Source organism: Scyliorhinus canicula, chromosome 1 (genome assembly GCF_902713615.1).
Source record: "Scyliorhinus canicula chromosome 1, sScyCan1.1, whole genome shotgun sequence".
NCBI lineage: Eukaryota > Metazoa > Chordata > Chondrichthyes > Carcharhiniformes > Scyliorhinidae > Scyliorhinus > Scyliorhinus canicula.
The window spans coordinates 114,121,332-114,141,805 of NC_052146.1; positions in this window are offsets into that span (position 1 = coordinate 114,121,332).

Sequence of the window (20,474 nt, forward strand, 5' to 3'; positions counted from 1 at the left end):
CCCCTCCTCCAGGGCATTGACGGGGCCAGGGACGTGATAGGCAGGGGGAACGGCTGGGGATGGAGGTGGAGGGAGGGGGGAGTGGGATATGTAGGGGAAGGGTCTACCATGGCCACCATGTAGCCCGGTGGACCTAGTTGGGCACGGAGTTACGCACAATGCTAACATATCTACCTTTCACCCCCTTCAGGCAATGAACTTCGGAATTCAACCAGGAATGGCTGCCTTCATCCTCGCACCACATCTGACACCGTGTGTACCGGCAGCGCCTGTCTTTGGAGGACCTGCCGGGCCGGGCATGTTTTCGAGGACCCTGGCTGAGCGGGGGTACAGTGCAACATATCTGCCAGATGATGGAGCACCTGGCACCCCGGGGAAATGGGGGAGGACACCCACTCCTGGTGGCCATCAAGGTGCCGGCTGCCCTGAAACTTTACACCACAGGGTCCTTCAGGCACCGAGTGGGGACTAGATTTGGATCTCACAGTTCTCAGTGCACAGATGCACCCGCGCTGTCATGGAAACCCTATATGCCCAGTCATCACGATACATCAACTTCAATGTGGACAGAGCCCACCAGGATGCCCGCACAGCGGGGTTCACCGTCATCGTTGAGCATCCCCGGGTCTAGAGGGTGATCGACGGGATTCATGTCGCCCTACAAGCTCCTTCAGATGACAGGCCACTCTTCACAAACTGAAAGAGGTTCCACCGATGAACGTGCAGCTGGTGTGTGACCATCAGCTGCACATCATGCACGTCTGCGCCCAATATCCGGGCAGTGTGCACGACCTTCGTGCTGGCACACTTGATGGTTCCTGACCTCTTTGTGGAGCACCCCCGGCTGAGGAGTTGGCTCCTGGGCGGCAGGAGTTATTAATTGTGGCCGTCTGTCACCTATCCGGAGGCCACAGACGGACGCGGAGACCCGCTACAACGATGCCCATGCAGCGGCCAGGAGTGTGATTGAGCAGTGCTTCGGCATCCTGAAGATGTGGTTCCAGTGCCTGGACTGCTCTGGAGGGGTCCTCCAGTACAGCGCTAGGAGAGTCTCCCGCATAGTGGCAGCCTGCTGTGTCCTTCAGCGGAGGGGCGATGTGCTGAAGAAGGAGGATGAACGCCAGGCCTCGACTTCTGAGGAGGATGCAAGGGAGGGTGAAGGTGGGCAGAACATGGGGTCCAGGCAAGTACCTGGGCCAGCGCGCATGGGACTCTCAAATCGCCTCCAAGTTCACTGACTAGGGGGCCTCCCCCTTGCCACCCCCATGATTCCTACCTGCGTCACTACAGGACAGTGCGGGCCCTGGGTTGGCAATAATAACGGGTCTGGTCCATGGGATGGAGGATGATGTCAACACGTTTTGTGATGTGTTCTGATGCACTGCAGCATTTGGCAATGTCTGACTCCCGCCCACAGTAACACCTGGTTGATCCCTGCATGCAAGAAGGCCATTTCATCACACGCTCCCACAGAGCCCTTGGGGTGGTGGTTGTGGGGGAAGAAAAGGGATGGGGTTGGGACACCGGAGGGGTGAGCGATGAGCACTGGCTGAACTGGGAACCCTGGGCCAAGCCGACTTCCAACGTCCGCCCATCCCCCCTGCTCCCGCTCCCACCCCTGCCGCCAGACAGACCAGCCCACCCCTCACGCCCTTCTGACAGAGCACGAGACAGTTTTGGCGTGCATCTTCTGGGCATGGATGGACCCAGCTGTTGCTCGGGTGTCCCAGGTGGCGTGGTGCTGCCCTAGTCTGCTGCTGCCCATCAGATGCACCAGGGATAGGAGGGAGGGAGTCCGAGACGCTGTGATGTTCCGGTACCTCCCCCGTGGAATCACCGGCATGGGCTCCATCGCCTCTCCTCCCTCGGGGGGCAGATGGCCCCTGGAGGAGTGAGCGGTGCTAACCCCTGAGGCTCCCCTGCCACCTGGCCCAGCTACTACAGGAGACCCATGCCCAACCCAACTAGGGTCTCGATACTCGTAGCCATGGCGCACAGGGACTGGATCACCTCCCTCTGGGACTGCGCACATCACATTGCGACTGTGCCACCTCCCTCTAGGTCTGTGCCACATAGGCCAGTGCCTGGGCAATGCCCCCAAAGCTCTCAGCCATGAAGTGCAGTGACTGGGCCACGTTCTGGAGCGCCGCTGCAATGTCCAGATGGCTCTGGTACATGGCTGCCTGTGAGAGGGCAGCCCTGTCCTGGGCCTCGACCACCGTCCGCACAGATTGCCCCAAGCCTTGGACATCCTGACCCAAGGCCGAAACCTTCACCCCCTTGGCCTCCACCACAGACACCACCTGTGTGGAGTTGGCCTGGGTGGCACAAATGGTCGGCACCACCTCCTGCTACTGAAGGTGGTTTGACTCGTCCAACTGCACCTGCAGGTGCGAGATGATTGCCGACACCCCCTCATGTAGTTACTGGCTCTGCAACTGCATCTCCGCTGTGGATGGGACCGCCCTTTCCACAAGCCTGAAAACCATCCAGATGGCAGCCATTCCCTGGAGTCAGGCCGCCCTGCGACCATCCGGTCCCTCGGGCGTTCCTACATCCACCTGCTGTTCCGCCGCACATGTGTGATGTGTGTGGGAGGGGGTGTGCAGGGGGGATACGGGGCGGAAGGGGCAGAAGGGCAGTGTGTGGGGGAAGTTGGGGTGATGGGTGTGGGGTGGTGGGGATGGTGGTGGTGGAGGGGGGCGGTGTGGGGAGGTGTATGGGGGGTGATGTTGGAGGAACGGGTGTTGTGGGAGGGGTGGGGGGGGTAATGGGGTGGTGGTGGTGGGTGTGGGTGTGGAGGTGGTCACACACGTGCCATGGGGATCCCCAACTCAGTGGGGTTTCACTTGCTCGGCCAATTCCTACCTCCACCTCGGTGACTGCCCGGGCTCACCGACCAGGTCCAGTGCCCGCTGCTCAGCTGTCCAGCGGGCCCCCTCGGGTTTTTTCCCTCTACTAGCGGATGTGGGCCGTGTCTCCTTGGGGGAGGGGTGTGGGGAGGGGGGTAGAGAAAGAAAATGCACAGTGCTAGACAGTCAGCACATAGCCCAGGGGATGGGTAGCTGGTAGCCTTCCTGGCCAGGGCATCCGGCCATGACAGCCGGTATGGGTGCTGACAGGTGGTGCAGGGTGGGGGCTCACTCGCCCTTTGGGTGGGGGGTGTGATGTATGGGGTATTGGTGTGTGGGTCAGGATTGAGTGCCGCTGCACTGTGCTGCCCACTCACCCTGGCCCCCCTGAGGAGGTTGTGCAGCATTTTACGGATCCGCTTGCCGGTCCTGGTGATGTTGTCCACTGTGCCCATGGCCTCTCCCACCTGCAATCAGGCTCGGTGCAAGGCAGCGGGTGGCAACCACCTCTCCACCCCATGGTACAGGTGCCCGCCTCTTCCATTGCGCCCAGTAGGGTCCCAGTTCCGCGTCTGTGAATCACAGGGCCGCTCTTCGTACTGCCATCTTGTTGGCTGGGATGCGTGTGTGTGGGGCATAGAGATCTTATATATACGACTGCAGCTTGTCAGCCTCTCGATTGCCAATCCTGACCCTGGCGAATAGGACACCATTTTCCATTGGCTGTGTTCCACATGGTGCCGGTGCTATCCCATTAACAGTTGGTCAATTGCTCCGGGAACAGCGCCAATTTTGCTATCGTAAAACTCCACAGATTCAGTCCCGGCATCAACACTTAGGGTGGGATTCTCCGGTCTCCGAAGCCGAAATCGCATTCGGCCATCGGCCGGAGAATCACCATTTGCACGGAAATCGGGGGAGTGCCACCTTTGCAATGCTCCGCCCCCTTGAAATGACGCTGCACGCCATCGGGACAGCCTCAGGACGTCACCTGAGGCCCTCCCCCGATGCTCCGCCCCCAATGTGTCGGGTTCCCGACGGCGTGGGACACTTTATCTGAGTCCAGCACCACCACAGTCAGGGGGAGCCTTCCGCAGGCAGCGGGGGCTTTGCCGGGGGATGGGGGCACTTGGGGGGGGTATTTCGAGAGTGGTGAGGCTGATTACAGGGGGGGGCAGTTTTTGGCAACCGGGCCTGTGCACGGCCGGCACCATGTTGCACGGTGCAGGTGTGTATTCATGGCCACAGACCCGGCACATCTCCGGCCGTATCCGCAGGTAAAGCTGGGGGCTCTATGCTGCGTAGCTGCTAGCCCTCCCAACAGATTGAGGATCGGTGCAGGTTTTGCACCGTTTATTCAAGCATAAAACGCCGGTGTTCCCTCGCCGGCGTCCGAACTTAGTCTGTAAATCAGAGAATTCAGCCATTAGTGTCTGAAACTGAAGGTTCTGCTGTTTGGCTTTGTCTAACTCCGTGGCACAAGGGAGGGCAGCAGGAGAGTCTGATGGTCTGGTCGTGATGAGGGAGGTGGACGGAGGGTCATGGTGGTCGGGTCTTCAAACGGCAGCGATGAGGCCATCAATTCACGCGACACGTGGTTAGAAGTGAACAGTGGTTTTAATCGTCTTACAACTAAGCCTGCCTGTGACAAGATGAACTCCAGATGAACTGGCAGGCGGGCTCTCAGCATCAACCTTTATACTTCCGGTTAGGGGGAGGAGCCGTGGGTGGAGTTACGGGTGGAGCCCAGTACAAACTCCCGTACACTCCCAGTGCATCTCCCCCTAGTGGCAGAGCAGCGCAACTGCTCATGTGCCGAGCTTACAGAGACATAGTACAACATGTGTAATACAGTGTGAATTACGCTACTGTGATTCACCACAGGCAGTGCAGCAAAACATATTTGGGGGTAGGTTGGGAGAAGGCATATGGAGGGAATCATGTTCCAGCCAATAGGGCCTTTTGCAGAGGTCTGATCCTGTGCATCTGAACAAGGCAGCTGTACCACACAAGACAGGTAAACTGTCAGGGACAGGATATGGGGCGGGATTCTCCGTCCCGCCGCACCAGGGTGATAACTGGAGGCTGCAGGACGATTGAAGGAAGGAGTAGGGTCATTTTGGCAGGGTCAAGGGAGGTGGGCGGGGGCTTGTGCATGACAGAAGGAGGGTGGTGGTGGATGAGCTGCAGCTGCAGAATCAGTGTTTGTGTACATCAACATGGCTGCTAAGAATGTTTGAGCTTGCAGGAAATCAGGTTGTTGTGGGAGAAGGTCTCTGTGAGAGAGGAGGAGTTCGGCAGGCATTCCAATTTGTCAAGTGCAACTGCTTTCGGAGTGACGGCCACGGTTCACTTTATGGTTTCCCAGAGGGTCACGGACACCCAATGATTTTGTACTCACGCAGTGGAGACAAGGATTCCTCAGAAGAGGGCTGAAGTTGCCAACAACATAGGCCAAAAGGGCCATCAGCCAGCACTAACCGAGGTGAAGGGGGATCAGGAAGAAGGCAACTGTCACTGTCACCAAAAAGAATATCAGGTGTGTTCAGAAGACACACCAACTATTTTCAGACATCTGTCAGGCAAAGCCAGAGACATAGAACATAGAACATACAGGGCAGAAGGAGGCCATTCAGCCCATCGAGTCTGCACCGACCCACTTAAGCCCTCACTTCCACCCTATGCCTGTAACCCAATAACCCCTCCTAACCTTTTTTGAACTCTAAGGGCAATTTAGCATGTCCAATCTGTAGTGATATGCATCACTGTATACACAAGGGGTTAATGTAGGTCTAAATGATGCTAACTTAAACTAGAGACGTAAGCCTTGTCCGAACCAGTTGATTCTCTCAGTGCGTGGTGTGAGTCTGTGCTGGGCTGGATGAGTTCCTATTACACTCAGAGGCAGCACCCAGAATGAGCGGGAACCATGGTGCCCTCTGCCTTTATAGTGTGTGTATTCTAACTGGTGATTGGCTGCGGTGTTTGTACATGTTGATTGGTCCCTGTGTGTGTCCATCAGTGTGTGTCTGCACCATGATACACTGGTGTATATTATGACATCCCCCCTTTTATTAAAAAAATGTTGATATAGGCATGTGATAATAAATTGTGTGGAGAATGTACCTAGCTACGTGTGAGGTGCGAAGACATATGTACAAGGCTATATACAGGGAACAAGACTATTTACAGGGGAAGGTGCCTGGTGCAGGTGACTGCCATGAACTGGAACGAATGAACAAATCTATTTACAAATCACTAGAGAACAAATGCAACAATGAAGGATATAGAAAAAAAAACATTTCAGAAAGTCCACATGTGTACAGAGTTCATAAGTTCAGTCTCTGAGGTGGGCGACGGACTCTGGTTGACCGCTTCAAGGGTGGGGCAATGGCTGGCGCATCAAGAGCCGGGAGGGCTGCAGCACTGTCAGGGGCAGGCAGAGTGACCGGAAGCACCACACAGTCCACGGCGGGATCAGTAGCAGAGCTGGTCGGAGGATCCCGTGACGACCCTGGGACCAGGCGAAGAGCACGCCTGTTGCGTGCCGAATGGATCCATCCGGTAAGCGGACCAGGAAGGAGCGGAGGGACACCTGTCTTAGAACGACAGCAGGCGCAGACCAGCCACCAACCGGGAGGTGGATGTGAACCTTGTCGCGTGGATGGATGTCGGGAAGGTCAGCAGCCCGTGAGTCGTAGGACGTTTTCTGCTGTAGTTGAGACATGTGCATGCGGTGGAGCACGGGGACATAATCGAGGTTGGGAGTGAGAATCGATGGCACCGTCGTCCTGAGGGTGCGGTTCATTAGCAGCTGAGCAGGCGACAGGCCGGTGGAGAGCGGGGCGGAGTGATAAGCTAGCAGAGCCAGATGGAAATCTGAGCCGGCGTCGGCGGCCTTGCTGAGTAGCCGCTTAACTATGTGGACCCCCTTTTCCACCTTCCCATTGGATTGGGGGTGTAGGGGACTGGACATAATGTGCTCAAAGTTGTAGTGTTGGGCGAAGCCGGCCCATTTTGATAATATTTACAAACGGGCGGTGGTCGGTTTCAACCGTGAACTGCGGAAGTCCATAGATGTAGTCGTGGAACTTCACGACTCCAGTGAGAAGGCCGAGACACTCTTTCTCAATTTGCGCATAGTGCTGTTCTGTGGGAGTCATCGCCCGCGAAGCATACGGAACGGGGGCCCAGGACGAGGCCTCGTCTCGTTGCAGGAGCACGGCACCAATCCCCGACTGACTGGCATCAGTAGACATATTGGTCTCTTTGGTCGGGTCGAAAAAGGCCAACACTGGGGCCATGGAAAGCTTGGCCTTCAGCTCCTGCCATTCACGCTCGTGAGTGGGGAGCCATCGGAAATCTGTGGTTTTGCGAATCAGGTCTCTGAGGGCCGTGGTGTGTGAGGCAAGATTCGGGATGAACCTCCCGAGGAAGGTCACCATACCCAGGAACCGGAGAACCGCTTTCTTGTCCTCGGGCGTCTTCATGGACATGATTTCTGCAATCTTGTCCTCGTCCGGACGCACCCCCTGGTGGGAGATGTGATCCCCCAGAAACTTGATGCTCAACTGGCCGAAGGAGCATTTGGCACTATTGAGGCAGAGGCCGTGTTCGTGGATGCGCCTGAAAACACGCTTAAGGCGGGCAATGTGTTCCTGCGGGGTGATTGACCAGATAATAATGTCGTCGACATATACCCGGACGCTGTCGATCCCCTCCATCATTTGCTCCATGATCCAGTGAAAACGTAGGACGCAGAAATGATGCCGAATGGCATCCGGTTGTAGCAGAACCTGCCAAAGGGTGTGTTGAACGTACACAGCTTCCTGCTTGACTCATCTAGATGGATCTGCCAGAAACCCTTCGAGGCATCCAGTTTTGAGAATAGTTTGGCGTGGGCCATCTCGGATGTGAGCTCCTCCTGTTTCGGAATCGGGTAGTGCTCCCGCATGATATCTGATTCAGATCTTTAGGATCAATACAGATCTGCAGCTCGCCGGATGGTTTCTTGACACAGACCATGGAGCTTACCCAGTCTGTGGGTTCCGTGACCCTAGAGATGACTCCTTGGTCCTGGAGGTCCTGGAGCTGTTGCTTGAGGCGGTCCTTGAGGGGCGCTGAGACTCTGCGAGGTGCGTGAACAACAGGTGTAGCTTTGGGCTTGAGTAAGATTTTGTATGTGTAGGGGAGCGTGCCCATGCCTTCGAAGACATCATGGTGTTACTGGATGATGGAGTCGAGTTGCGCCCTGAAGTCTGTGTCAGAGGATGCAGGTATATCGCTTGAAGAGAGTGAGTGTACTCTCTGCACTAAGTGGAGCAGCTTGCACGCCTGCGCACCAAGCAAGGAGGCTTTTCAGGCAGCAACAATCTCGAATGGGAGAATGACTGTGTGAGCACAATGTGCCACCTCAAGGCGGCAGGAGCCGCTGGCGGCAATGGCATTGCCATTGTAGTCGAGCAATTTACGAATGGCAGGACAGCAGGCTGTACGCAGAGCTTGCGAAAATCAGACGATGCAATGAGATTGCCAGAAGCGCCAGTGTCCAGGCGGAACCTGACAGGGGACCTGTTGACCGTAAGGGTGGCACACCACTCATCATCCTGGCTGACGCTGTGGACGTGGATGGGTTCAGTGCCATGCTTGGGGGACATCCTGTTCGTGGTAATGACGCTGATTTGGAATGGGACCTGTGGGTCATCGCAGGCACAGTCGGAAGCAAGGTCTGGAGTAGGTTCATTGATGGCAGGCTGGATAGCCCTGACGTCTCTGTGGGGCTGGGTGGACCTTCGAAAAGCAGTAGGCATGGAAGATCTGCACATTGCAGCGTAGTGGCCTCGCTTGCCACACTGCAGGCAGCTTCGGGACTTCGCGGGACATTGCCGCTTTAAGTGGGCGGAGCCGCAGTTGCTGCACGCCGGAGCGCCGGGACGCTCGTCGCGCCACCGCGCATGCGCGGGGTGGTCCAGCGTGGCACGCACCTGCGCGAAGCGGTCCGTTACGTCAGCACACTCGCTGTGTTTAAGCACCGGACTCTGCGAAAAGGGCGCAGAATGGCCACCATCGTTCAGATCCAGAGCCTGAAAAGATTTAACCATTTCATCTGTTCTGCCTCATAAGCGGCTTGCCGCACCGTTTCAGCGGCCTGGATGCATGAGTAACGCGTGGAGGCATGTTCATGAAGCACACAGGTCTCAGTGGCCATGGAGAGAGTGAGCTGCTTTACTTTTAGTAGCTGCTGGCGCAGGGGCTCAGATTGAACACCAAAAACAATCTGGTCACGGAGCATGGAGTCAGAGGTGGACCCGTAGTTGAAGGACTGCGCAAGGATGCGGAGGTGGGTAATAAATGATTGGAAAGGCTCGTCCTTACCCTGAATTCGCTGCTGAAACATGTAGCTCTTGAAGCTCTCATTGACCTCGACCGCACAGTGGCTGTCGAACTTTAGAATTACGGTCTTGAACTTCGATTTGTCCTCCCCCTCAGCGAAGGTGAGCGAGTTGTAAATGTGCAGAGCGTGGTCCCTGGCTGTGAAGAGGAAGAGAGCAATCTTACGTGCATCCGAGGCAGCTTCCAAGTCCCTGGCTTCGAGGTACAGCTGGAAGCGCTGTTTGAAAAGTTTCCAGTTGGAGCCCAGATTCCCGGCAATGCGGAGAGACAGCGGCGGGCGAACGGAGTCCATTCTGTAGGATGGCGCAAGACAGGTGGAAGGCAAATCACTGAAAGGTAGGTCTCAGAAGTGCGAGTGTCCCTCAACTTCTGGTACCATGGAGTGTTGGCTAGTGTAGACTTGAGAGATGAACAGACACTTCCAACACTGATGAAGGTTCAACTCAATTTTATTAACTAACTTCTAACTAACACACGATGACTGTGGGTCTAAATGATGCTAACTTAAACTAGAGACCTAAGCCTTGTCCGAACCAGTTGATTCTCTCAGTGCGTGGTGTGAGTCTGTGCTGGGCTGGATGAGCTCTTGTTACACTGAGAGGCAGCACCCAGAATGAGCGGGAACCATGGTGCCCTCTGCCCTTATAGTGTGTATATTCTAACTGGTGATTGGCTGCAGTGTTTGTACATGTTGATTGGTCCCTGTGTGTGTCCATCAGTGTGTGTCTGCACCATGATATACTGGTGTATATTATGACAACACCGAGAGAGTAAGACAGGGTTGATCAGCAGCAGCATCACCCCCTAGTACGTGGCTCAGAGCAAGCTGGTATAGTTAGACTGAGTTGCTAGAGAGGTAGATTAGCAGAGCGTCGAACTCATTTAAGAACTGTGTTAATAGTTCAATAAATACGTTGAACTCATTTCATAGTCTGGAGCATCCTTTCGTAGAGACTACATCAAGGAAGCAGTTTATGTTACACAAAGTAACATAACACAACATGGTACAGGAGTGACTGTTCAATCTCCCTAGATCAACTCAGCAAGGTTAGAGACAACCAGCAACCGAACCCAGGCACGATGAACAAGATTCAGGCTCCTCATCAACTCAGGATCACCGGCAATCTTAGTGCGAGCTGGCCTTCGTTCAAACGAAAATTCCTACAATACGTGGAAGCATCCGGCCTACATGGCATGGCCGATGCTCGGAAGATAGCTCTTCTACTCACCATTGCGGGTGAACATGCAATAGAGATCTTCAACTCCTTCAAATAGTCCAAAGGGCAGGACAGAACGAAATTCCAGACCATCCTGGAGAAATTCGACAGCCACTGTGAGGTAGAGACGAAGGAAATAGGTAAGAATGGTGTGAATACTCACCACGAGGCAGAGGCAGGGTTGAAGAAGAAACAGATGGTAGTCTTGATTGGCAGCCATCTTGCGCCCGACCAGTCCGTACATGTGCACTTCCCTACAAATCGCAAACTGGCAGAACAGTGTTTTGCGCGTGCATGAGACGCTGTGCATGCGCAGTTGCGAAAAGAGCGCACAGTAAAGGAACCTCGGCGCGCGCATGCGCAATTGAGTCCTGCACATGACGTCACAAACGTCATGACGTTAGAGGCCTCGGACCACGCCCACTTAAAGGGGAAATGTCCGAAAATAAAAAAAGAAGAGTTTTCAAGCCACAAAACTCAGTTCTTTCACCTCGAAAGACAGAACAATGACTGAACTTCAACCAGCAGTTGAAAACAACCTCCGCTGCACCCTGGAACAAGCAGTTCCCAAAGAGGAGAGCACAATAACAAATCCGAAACAAAGAGATGATTTGTTCATTGAAGAATACTACTCAGACATGGATGAGTTCTTCGGATTTGATGATCATTGCATCAGCAACACAGTTGCAAAGCTCAACACGATTCTACTCATGGTAGACGAACCCAAAACCATGATGCAATGGCAGATCGTCGATACATTGGATGACAGCAACCTGTCAAATACCCAAGAAGAAGACGAAGCCCACAGAGAGCTGCCTGACGCCAAACCAGTGGTCCATGCACCATGAAGAGTGGTCCACGCACCACGAAGAGTCCCCGGCTCCACACAGAAAGCAATGAAAGACTCCACAGCAAGACCACTGCACGACTCCACACAAGGAACGATGCAAGACTCCACAGAGAGGGCGATACATGCCTCCACAGAGAGCTTCCTGACAGACTCCACAATGGAAGCAACTCAAGACTCCATAACACAGTCCATGCATGAACAAGACCATGAAGGTCTATCCACCTTATCTGAGCAACCAGCAGCAGACTATGCAAGTCTACCAAGCTCGCGTAAACAACAAAAAGACTATGACAGTCTACCCAGCTTATTTGAGCCACCAGAAAAAGGCTATGGAAGTCTACCCAGCTCATTTAACCAACAAGAAGACACTGAAGGTCTATCCACTGTATGTGCGACAAGTGATGAAGGCAGCATAATTCCCATACAAGGTGTGCAACATCACGGCGAGACTGACAGATCTCAGCTCGTATGTACAGAGGAACTCAACAATCAAAGTGAAACTGCTCGTGAGCCCAGTGAGACCACGTCAATTAAAACCTCAACCACTCGAGCCTCTCCACAAGCAAATTAAATCTTGAAGATTTTGACTCCAGGCGAGGAGCATCAAGAAACCAAAGATGATTCAAATGAACCAGAAATGACTCCAGAAGGGGAGCACCACGGAATCAAAGAAGAAACGCTCAATGAAGCAGCAGATACCACAAAGGACACTGACACAAGTAACTTTGAGAATGACTCAACTTATCCACTCGGGACGGTCATTGAGCTCAACAAGCACTACAAAAACTACAAGAACAAAGGCAAAAACAACAACAAGAAGCATAACAAAGGCTACAACAGCAACAACAAGCATGACAAAAACAACAACAATAGAACAACAACTTGTATGACATGGTACAACTCTGCACATGAAAGACAATGTGACAGCACAGCTCAAAACAATGGCAAGAGTGCATACATACCATGGCATGACACCGAATCTCACCGATTCACGTTTGCTCCACTACAAACAAGCAAATCAGCTTTATGGAAAGATGACATACAGAATCGCTACCACAAGCATATGGTAGATTAGCAGAGTGTCAAACTCATTTAAGAACTATGTTAATAGTTCAATAAAGACGTTGAACTCATTTCATAGTCTGGAGCATCCTTTCGTAGAGACTACATCAAGGAAGCAGCTTATGTTACACGAAGTAAGGTAACACAACACAATCCACCTAACCTGCACGTCTTTGGACTGTGGGAGGAAACCAGAGCCACCAGGAGGAAACCCACGCAGACACGGGGAGAACATGCAGACTCCGCACAGACAGTGACCCAGCGGGGAATCGAACCTGGGACCCTGGCGCTGTGAAGACACAGTGCTAACCACTATGCTACCGTGCTGCCCCCGGCTAAGGACTTCCTGGCAGGCAGTCATTGAACTGTGCACACTCCTTCAGTTTCTGGTGTATGGTATAAAAGTGATGAATGGATGATCTCTTTCTCACCTTCCTTTTTCTACATCCTTTATAGGCCATACTACTGGCTGCTCTTCCTCGAAGCAATGAGATTGGTCAATTTCTGTGAAGGATTGTATAGCTGTAGTGGGTCAGCAAACTTCTGATTCAGCTATTTTATTGGCTGGCAAAGGTATCCATACTTAAATACATCCAGTGATTCCTGTGCCTGGAATGAAGTGCTGTGAAATCCCAATGTCACAGCGAAGAATGAATCTAATGGACGAACAGAAGGACAAAGGTTATTCTCAAGTTGCCGTTGTTTTTACTAATACTGTGGAGGTTTTAGCATTCTGTTTTCACACTGGTGTGCATTTGCTCCAGCAGTCAAGGCAACATCTGAAATAGAACTAAACATAACCTAGGGGAGTTGTCACCTTAGAATCTTTTACTGGGTCGGGTTGTGGTTCTGTTACCTCTATTAGATTTTGAGAAGTTACACTTACTGTTATCTTTGAAGTATGTGTGAGAGCAGTAGCTAGTTATATTAACAGTTTCAATCACTTCCTCTTTGACCTTGACATCAGTGTTTGGGAACATCCGTTTTGTGTTCTGCAATTGTCTCGCTGGCCATTATTGGAGCTTCTGTTCCTGGTTTCCCTTCGTGAAAGCCAGTGCCTGCACCCCCAGGCGGTTCTATGTCATTGGTATAATAATGGGGACTAGCATCCTGGTCACACTCATCAATGGTATCTTGGTTATCGTCCTCATCCACTCTGTTTTTGAAAAGTATTGCGAACTCTAGAATTCCATTCTCTTTTTTTAAATTTAGAGTGCCCAATTAATTTTTTCCAATTAAGGGGCAATTTAGCATGGCCAAGCCACCTAGCCTGCACATATTTGGGTTGTGGGGCGAAAGCCACGCAGACACGGGGAGAATGTGCAAACTCCTCTGACAGTTACCCGGGGCCGGGATCGAATCTGGACCTAGGTGCCATGAGGCAGCAGGGGCTGACCGTACTGCCCCTTGAATAACCTTCTCTCGATGGTCACTGTGGTCCATGGTGTTTTCAAGGACTGAGTATTGAGCTAGCTTTTATTTGGGGTTTCTTCCTCTTAGATATAGCTCAGTTAAACACAAAGTCCGGCAGACACATCAACTCTGGTTAAGAAGCATAGAATTTAGGGCAGCACGTTGGCGCAGTGATTAGCATCAGGTTCGATCCCGGCTCTGGGTCACTGTCCATATGGAATTTGCACATTCTCCCCGTGTTTGCGTGGGTTCCGCCCCCACAAACCCAAAAAGATGTGCATGGTAGGTGGATTGGTAATGCTAAATTGCCCCTTAAATTGAAAAAAAACATGAATTGGATACTCTAAGTTTATTTTTTAAAAAGAAGAAAAAGAATATCATAGAATTATAGAATTTACAGTGCAGAAGGAGGCCTTTTGCCCATCGGGTCTGCACCAGCCCTTGGAAAGAGCACCCTACGCCTCCTCCCTATCCCTATAACCCAGTAACTTCACTTAACCTTTCAGAAACTAAGGGGCAATTTAGCATGGCCAATCCACCTAACCTGCACATCTTTGGAATGTAGGAGCACCCGGAGGAAACCGACGCAGACACGGGGAGAAAGTGCAAACTCCACACAGTCACCCCAGGCTGGAATTGAACCTGAGACCCTGGAGCCTTGAGGCAGCAGTGCTAACCACTGTGCCACCGTGTGGCCTTTATTGAAGGCTTTATTTTTCCAAGCTTGGCCAACGTACGAGGGAGAGTTATTTGGTTAAATGCCAAAACCACTCTATTTTACCCTGATTCAGATGTAACAGTTATACAATTTTCCATAAATCAATAGCCCACCCCAGTTGGACTTGATCCAATCCCTGGTGTTGTCAATTTTATCTTGATCAATGAAGTTTATTTTAAACAACATGCTGATTGTGATCAGCTCATGATTTAACCCCATCCTGTCGCCTGTTGTTTTTCCAAGACTCTTATTCGTTATGTCTTGTTTTTCTTCCATTCCCATATTGCTTGGCTCAACCAGTTCCTGTCCACCTCATTGTTGGTCTGGTGCAGGATGTTGGGGTTGGTTCCTCTTTACACCATGGATTGTCTGAGACAGGATGTTGGAGCCACTGATAAGAACTGTTTACTGAACTGACTGTGTTGTTGCTGACCACACTATTTCTGCCTGATTCTGTTTGTCTTAAAAACATGGGCAAGTTAGCGAGCTTAAATCTTGTCATGCATTGTGGCCACTGCATTTAGCAAGAGTTTCAATGCTTGTTATTGCTATGATCTAGGAATACATGTTTAATGATTAATAATGATTACTGGGTATACTTTCTAGGATTGGTCTCAAATCTCAATAAACTAACTTATATAGAACTATTCTAGTGTTATCCTAACTGTTCGGTTTTAAGGGGTTTCATCTAAGTGCACCCACTTCAGCCCCCCCCCCCCCTTTGGCCCTTGACTGGCCCAAGAATAGGTCATTCATAGTGAATTTGTTGAGTTCAGACCTAAGTGTGGAATGGTTAAGGTAAGAGCTGTAACAGTTCCTTTTTATCTCAGGGGCGACTGTCTTTCCGCCATTCCCTAATTCGTCATCTGAGGCAGCGGAGTGTAATAAAAAAGATGAGCAGTATGAACAGCTGCAGAATTCCAACAATGTGCGATATAATGCATATCCATGGATGGATATTGGTATTCCGTCCCCAATTCCATATTTTAGAGAAAATGTTCTGTGATTTAAACAGTACTTCAGCCTTTTCAGCGTGAGTCTTAATCAGCTCCCGCTCCTTGTTCCAGAAGTGGTCAATCTGTGTCGCCTCCTTGTTAAGTCCTTCCCAGTCTATCAGCAAGTGCAGGATGCATGGAAGTCCCTGCTGGATGTATCGGTGAAGCTGTTGGTCATCATAAGTACGCGAGGTCATCTGCTTCCACAATGGACTCATCCCTGTATGGAGTTAGCTCATGATGGCCAAATGTAATTGACTCAGATAAATTGGTTAGAACAACATTATGGGCTGGCAATTCACATACAATGCCTCACTTGGTATAATTGCTATGCAACATCACAATGTAGTAATTGGTAAAGTACCAAGTACTATTAAACACAGTCTGGTTGTTCACTTTGATTGCTAACGTGCAGTTCTCATATGTAGTGTACCCGCAGTAATCTTCCGTACTAATGGCATTCTCCAGGCTGAACCAGTTATTTCCCCTTCCTTTGCATACCCGGAGGTCGATGGAATATATTCTATCTTTCTTTTGAAATGCATTTTCAGGGACGTCTTTCAGAACATAGAACAGTACAGCACAGAACAGGCCCTACGGTTTAATTAACACCCCATTCCCATAGTGTCCCAAATTGTTCACCCGGAGAAGTTCATGACAACTGTTCTCCCCTGCCCTGGGAATATGCAACGTCATTCCCACTAGGAGAGTGTGGTTATTATTTGCAAAGGGAACGCGACTGACCAATAACAATTCCCTTAGGCGTTCATGAGCTTGGTGAGCCGTTTTGATCCAAGCCTTCAATTGATCATTGCTCACTCAATTAGGTACTCCGTGTGCATCCAGCTAGGCATTTTAATAAATGTGTTACATACATATTACATGCCTGCACTCCATGCAATTTCTGTGAGATAGCACTCTGTCTATCAATTAACTCATTAATTGTTGTCTGGTATGGCTGCAACTGTTCAAATTCCTTCCACACTAGCTGATTGACTCACTGGCTGAGGTCTGTGCCGTTCCGGCATCCTGGTATATGTCTTTAACTGCAGCTCTCATTTGCCCTTTCGTAACCTAAATCTCTTCACTTCTCTCTGCAATGTCAAGAGAATTGACAGTTGAAACACTTACCCCATTTCCTCCAACCGCTAGTTCCACTATGCCTCTCTGTTGTCGCTTACGAGTTTTCAATCCACTCCCCTCCAAAATTTCCCTTTCCAGGATCACAAATAAACCCTGACCATAGCAATAGGCTGGTAAGTGTAGGTTGGTGAAATTAATCATAACTTTTACATGTTCGTATCCCAGTACTATTGTCACTGATTCGTCAGTGGGGGTCAGGACAAACCCGTGTCCCATACTGTTACTAGTGATATGTTTATCACATTTGGGTCTGGGGGTTGTCCTTGGGCTTGTGGTTGTATCCAAACTGGGGCTCGCTGATGTTACAGTGATGGTGGTAGGTTGCTGCCTAGTTCCTACCCTTATCTGGTGGGATCCTTGCTTCCTGCAATATCCCACCTGATTCTCGGGCTCCTGTGCTGACCAGCTGCTACTTCACTTCAATCTGTCATCTTTCAAAACTGTCAAACACCAACACCAACATCTCCTCCACAATAGTCCTCAGCACCGGTGCCCCGCAAGGCTGCGTACTTAGCCCCCTACTCTACTCCCTGTACACACACGACTGCATGGCAAAACTTGGTTCCAACTCCATCTACAAGTTTGCTGACGATACGACCATAGTGGGCCGGATCTCGAACAACGACGAGTCTGAATACAGGAGGGAGATAGAGAACTTAGTGGAGTGGTGCAACGACAACAATCTCTCCCTCAATGCCAGCAAAACTAAAGAGCTGGTCATCGACTTCAGGAAGCAAAGTACTGTGCACACCCCTGTCAGCATCAACGGAGCCGAGGTAGAGATGGTGAGCAGTTTCAAATTCCTAGGGGTGCAAATCACCAAAAATCTATCCTGGTCCACTCATGTCGACGCTATCACCAAGAAAGCACAACAGCGCCTTTACTTCCTCAGGAAACTAAGGAAATTTGGCATGTCCACATTAACCCTTACCAACTTTTACAGATGCATTATAGAGAGCATCCTATCGGGCTGCATCACAGCCTGGTATGGCAACTGCTCGGCCCAGGACCGCAAGGAACTTCAGAGAGTCGTGAATACCGCCCAGTCCATCACACGAACCTGCCTCCCATCCATTGATTCCATCTACACCTCCCGCTGCCGGGGGAAAGCAGGCAGCATAATCAAGGATCCCTCCCACCCGGCTTACTCACTTTTCCAACTTCTTCCATCGTGCAGGAGATTCAGAAGTCTGAGAACACGGACGAACAGACTCAAAAACAGCTTCTTCCCCACTGTCACCAGACTCCTAAATGACCCTTTTATGGACTGTCCTCATTAACAGTACACCCTGTATGCTTAATCCGATGCCAATGCTTATGTAGTACATTGTATATATTGTGTTGCTCTATTATGTATTCTCATGTATTTTCTTGAATTCTGTTCAATTCGCTTTTCTTCCCATGTATTGAATGATCTGTTGAGCTGCTTGCAGAAAAATACTTTTCACTGTACCTCGGTACACGTGACAATAAACAAATCCAATCCAATCCAATCCAATCCAATCTGTCACATGTTATCTCATGATCTTTAGTACGGTTAGGCGCCTGGCAGTGAATCTCCAGACGATCCCCTATAACTGGGGCAGCACGGTAGCATGGTGGTTAGCATAAATGCTTCACAGCTCCAGGGTCCCAGGTTCAGTTCCCGGCTGGGTCACTGTCTGTGCGGAGTCTGCACGTCCTCCCTGTGTGCGCGTGGGTTTCCTCCGGGTGCTCCGGTTTCCTCCCACAGTCCAAAGATGTGCGGGTTAGGTGGATTGGCCATGCTAAATTGCCCGTGGTGTCCTAAAAAGTAAGGTTAAAGGGGGGGGGGGGGTTGTTGGGTTACGGGTATAGGGTGGATACGTGGGTTTGAGTAGGGTGATCATGGCTCGGCACAACATCGAGGGCCGAAGGGCCTGTTCTGTGCTGTACTGTTCTATGTTCTATGTTCTATAACTTTTTATATTTCAAAATAGGGCAATTCAGGTCTTTGAGGGCATTTAACATTTTCTGATCAGTCATTTTAAAAAACAATGTCATCTTGCCTGGGAGCAAGGGTCCCGAGTCCCAGCTTTCCTTATCACCTGTAATTCCCTTGATTCCAGGATTCCCAACTGATAATGGACCAAATAATTAATATAAGCTGCGCCACAGGAACATATAGAGTCTCATTTGTGCATACATCCTGAGTCCTGTCATAATAAAAATCTATACCACTCCTTCCCCTTGCATCTATCATAACATTTACAGCCTCCTGACACACCCGCGTGACATTAGTATACATGTGATCATTGGTTTTTGTGTCAGCGACGTCCAGCTCCTTCTGTGTCCATGGCGAGGAAGTCGATGTTGATGGTTGCTACCAGAAATGGAATGGGGCCCCAAAGTGTGCTAGCAAAGGAGTCCTGTAGGTTTAAGCAAATGCCTTCCGGTGCTCACTTAGTGTTATATAATTCGCATCATCTCCACTCCTTCTTCGTCTACATCCTCTCCGTGCCTTTGTCCCATATCCTGAGCCACCCTGGTGGTCCATCTACAAATCCAGATAATTCCTATTATAAGTGCAACGGCTGCAAATGCCATGGCTACCCCCTGTTCCTTGGGTTCGCTGACCCACTGGAGGGGTCTCTCAATCTGTGTGACTATGGGACTACTCATGAGGGTATGGTTTCAACTGTGTTCTGTGCCGCCACTGCAGACTGGGTTTCTCATCTATTAGGGAAATGTTTATCCAGCAATGATTACTACATAGGGTCCTCCCATCGAACCCCTAGTCCCTTTTTACCTGGCATGAGTTTAACCATTATCCTATCCCTTGGTGTCGGTAGTTGTGGGGTATCCTTTCTGGTCAGTTTAGTCCAATCTCTATGCTGTTGCTGTGCAATTACCTGACCCTTAATAATAATAATAATAATAATAATTTAATCTTTATAGTCACAAGTTGGCTTACATTAACACTGCAATGAAAAGCTCCTAATCGCCACATTCCGGCACCTGGTCGGGTACACAGAGGGAGAATTCAGAATGTCCAAAAATTACCTAACAGCACGTCTTTTGGGACTTGTGGGAGGAAACCGGAGCACCCGGAGGAAACCCACACAGACACAGGGAGAACGTGCAGACTCTGCACAGACAGTGACCCAAGCCGGGAATCGAACCTGGGACCCTGGAGTTGTGAAGCAACAGTGCTACCCACTGTGCTACCGGCATGCAGGCATTCCACCAGATCTTTCATACATTTGGTGTGCAGTTCCTTTGTTGATCTCGTGTTCCGCCCCTCCAGTTATCACCTCCTCCGGATGGTGCATTTCTCTTCCTGTCATTAACTCAAAAGGGGCTAGACCCGTTCCCTGGGTGGGGGTGGCTCTTTGTCGCAACAATATTGCAGGCAAGGCCTGTCCCAATTATTCCCTTCCTGCAATATAGCTTTGCCAAGCTGTTTTTTAAGGTTCGGTTCATCCGCTCTACCATTCCCAAGCTCTGAGGATGATATGGGATTTGGAATCTCTGCTGGATTTTCAAAACCGGGTGAATTGATCTATAACCGAGGCAAAGGCCCAGTAAAATCTAGTTGCCAATGTTCCCAGGGTCCCTTGGACCGGGGCTGACTTCCTATTTTAACCGTGCCCATTCCCTTCCACCACCAACATTCCTTTAATAGTTTGACCATATTGTCTCTCCCTGTGTGCGCTTGTCCATGGTATATGTCTACCTAATTACCTAACAGCACGTCTTTTGGGACTTGTTGAGGGAAACCGGAGCACTCGGAGGAAACCCACGCACACACAGGGAGAACGTGCAGACTCTGCACAGACAGTGACCCAAGCCGGGAATCAAACCTGGGGCCCT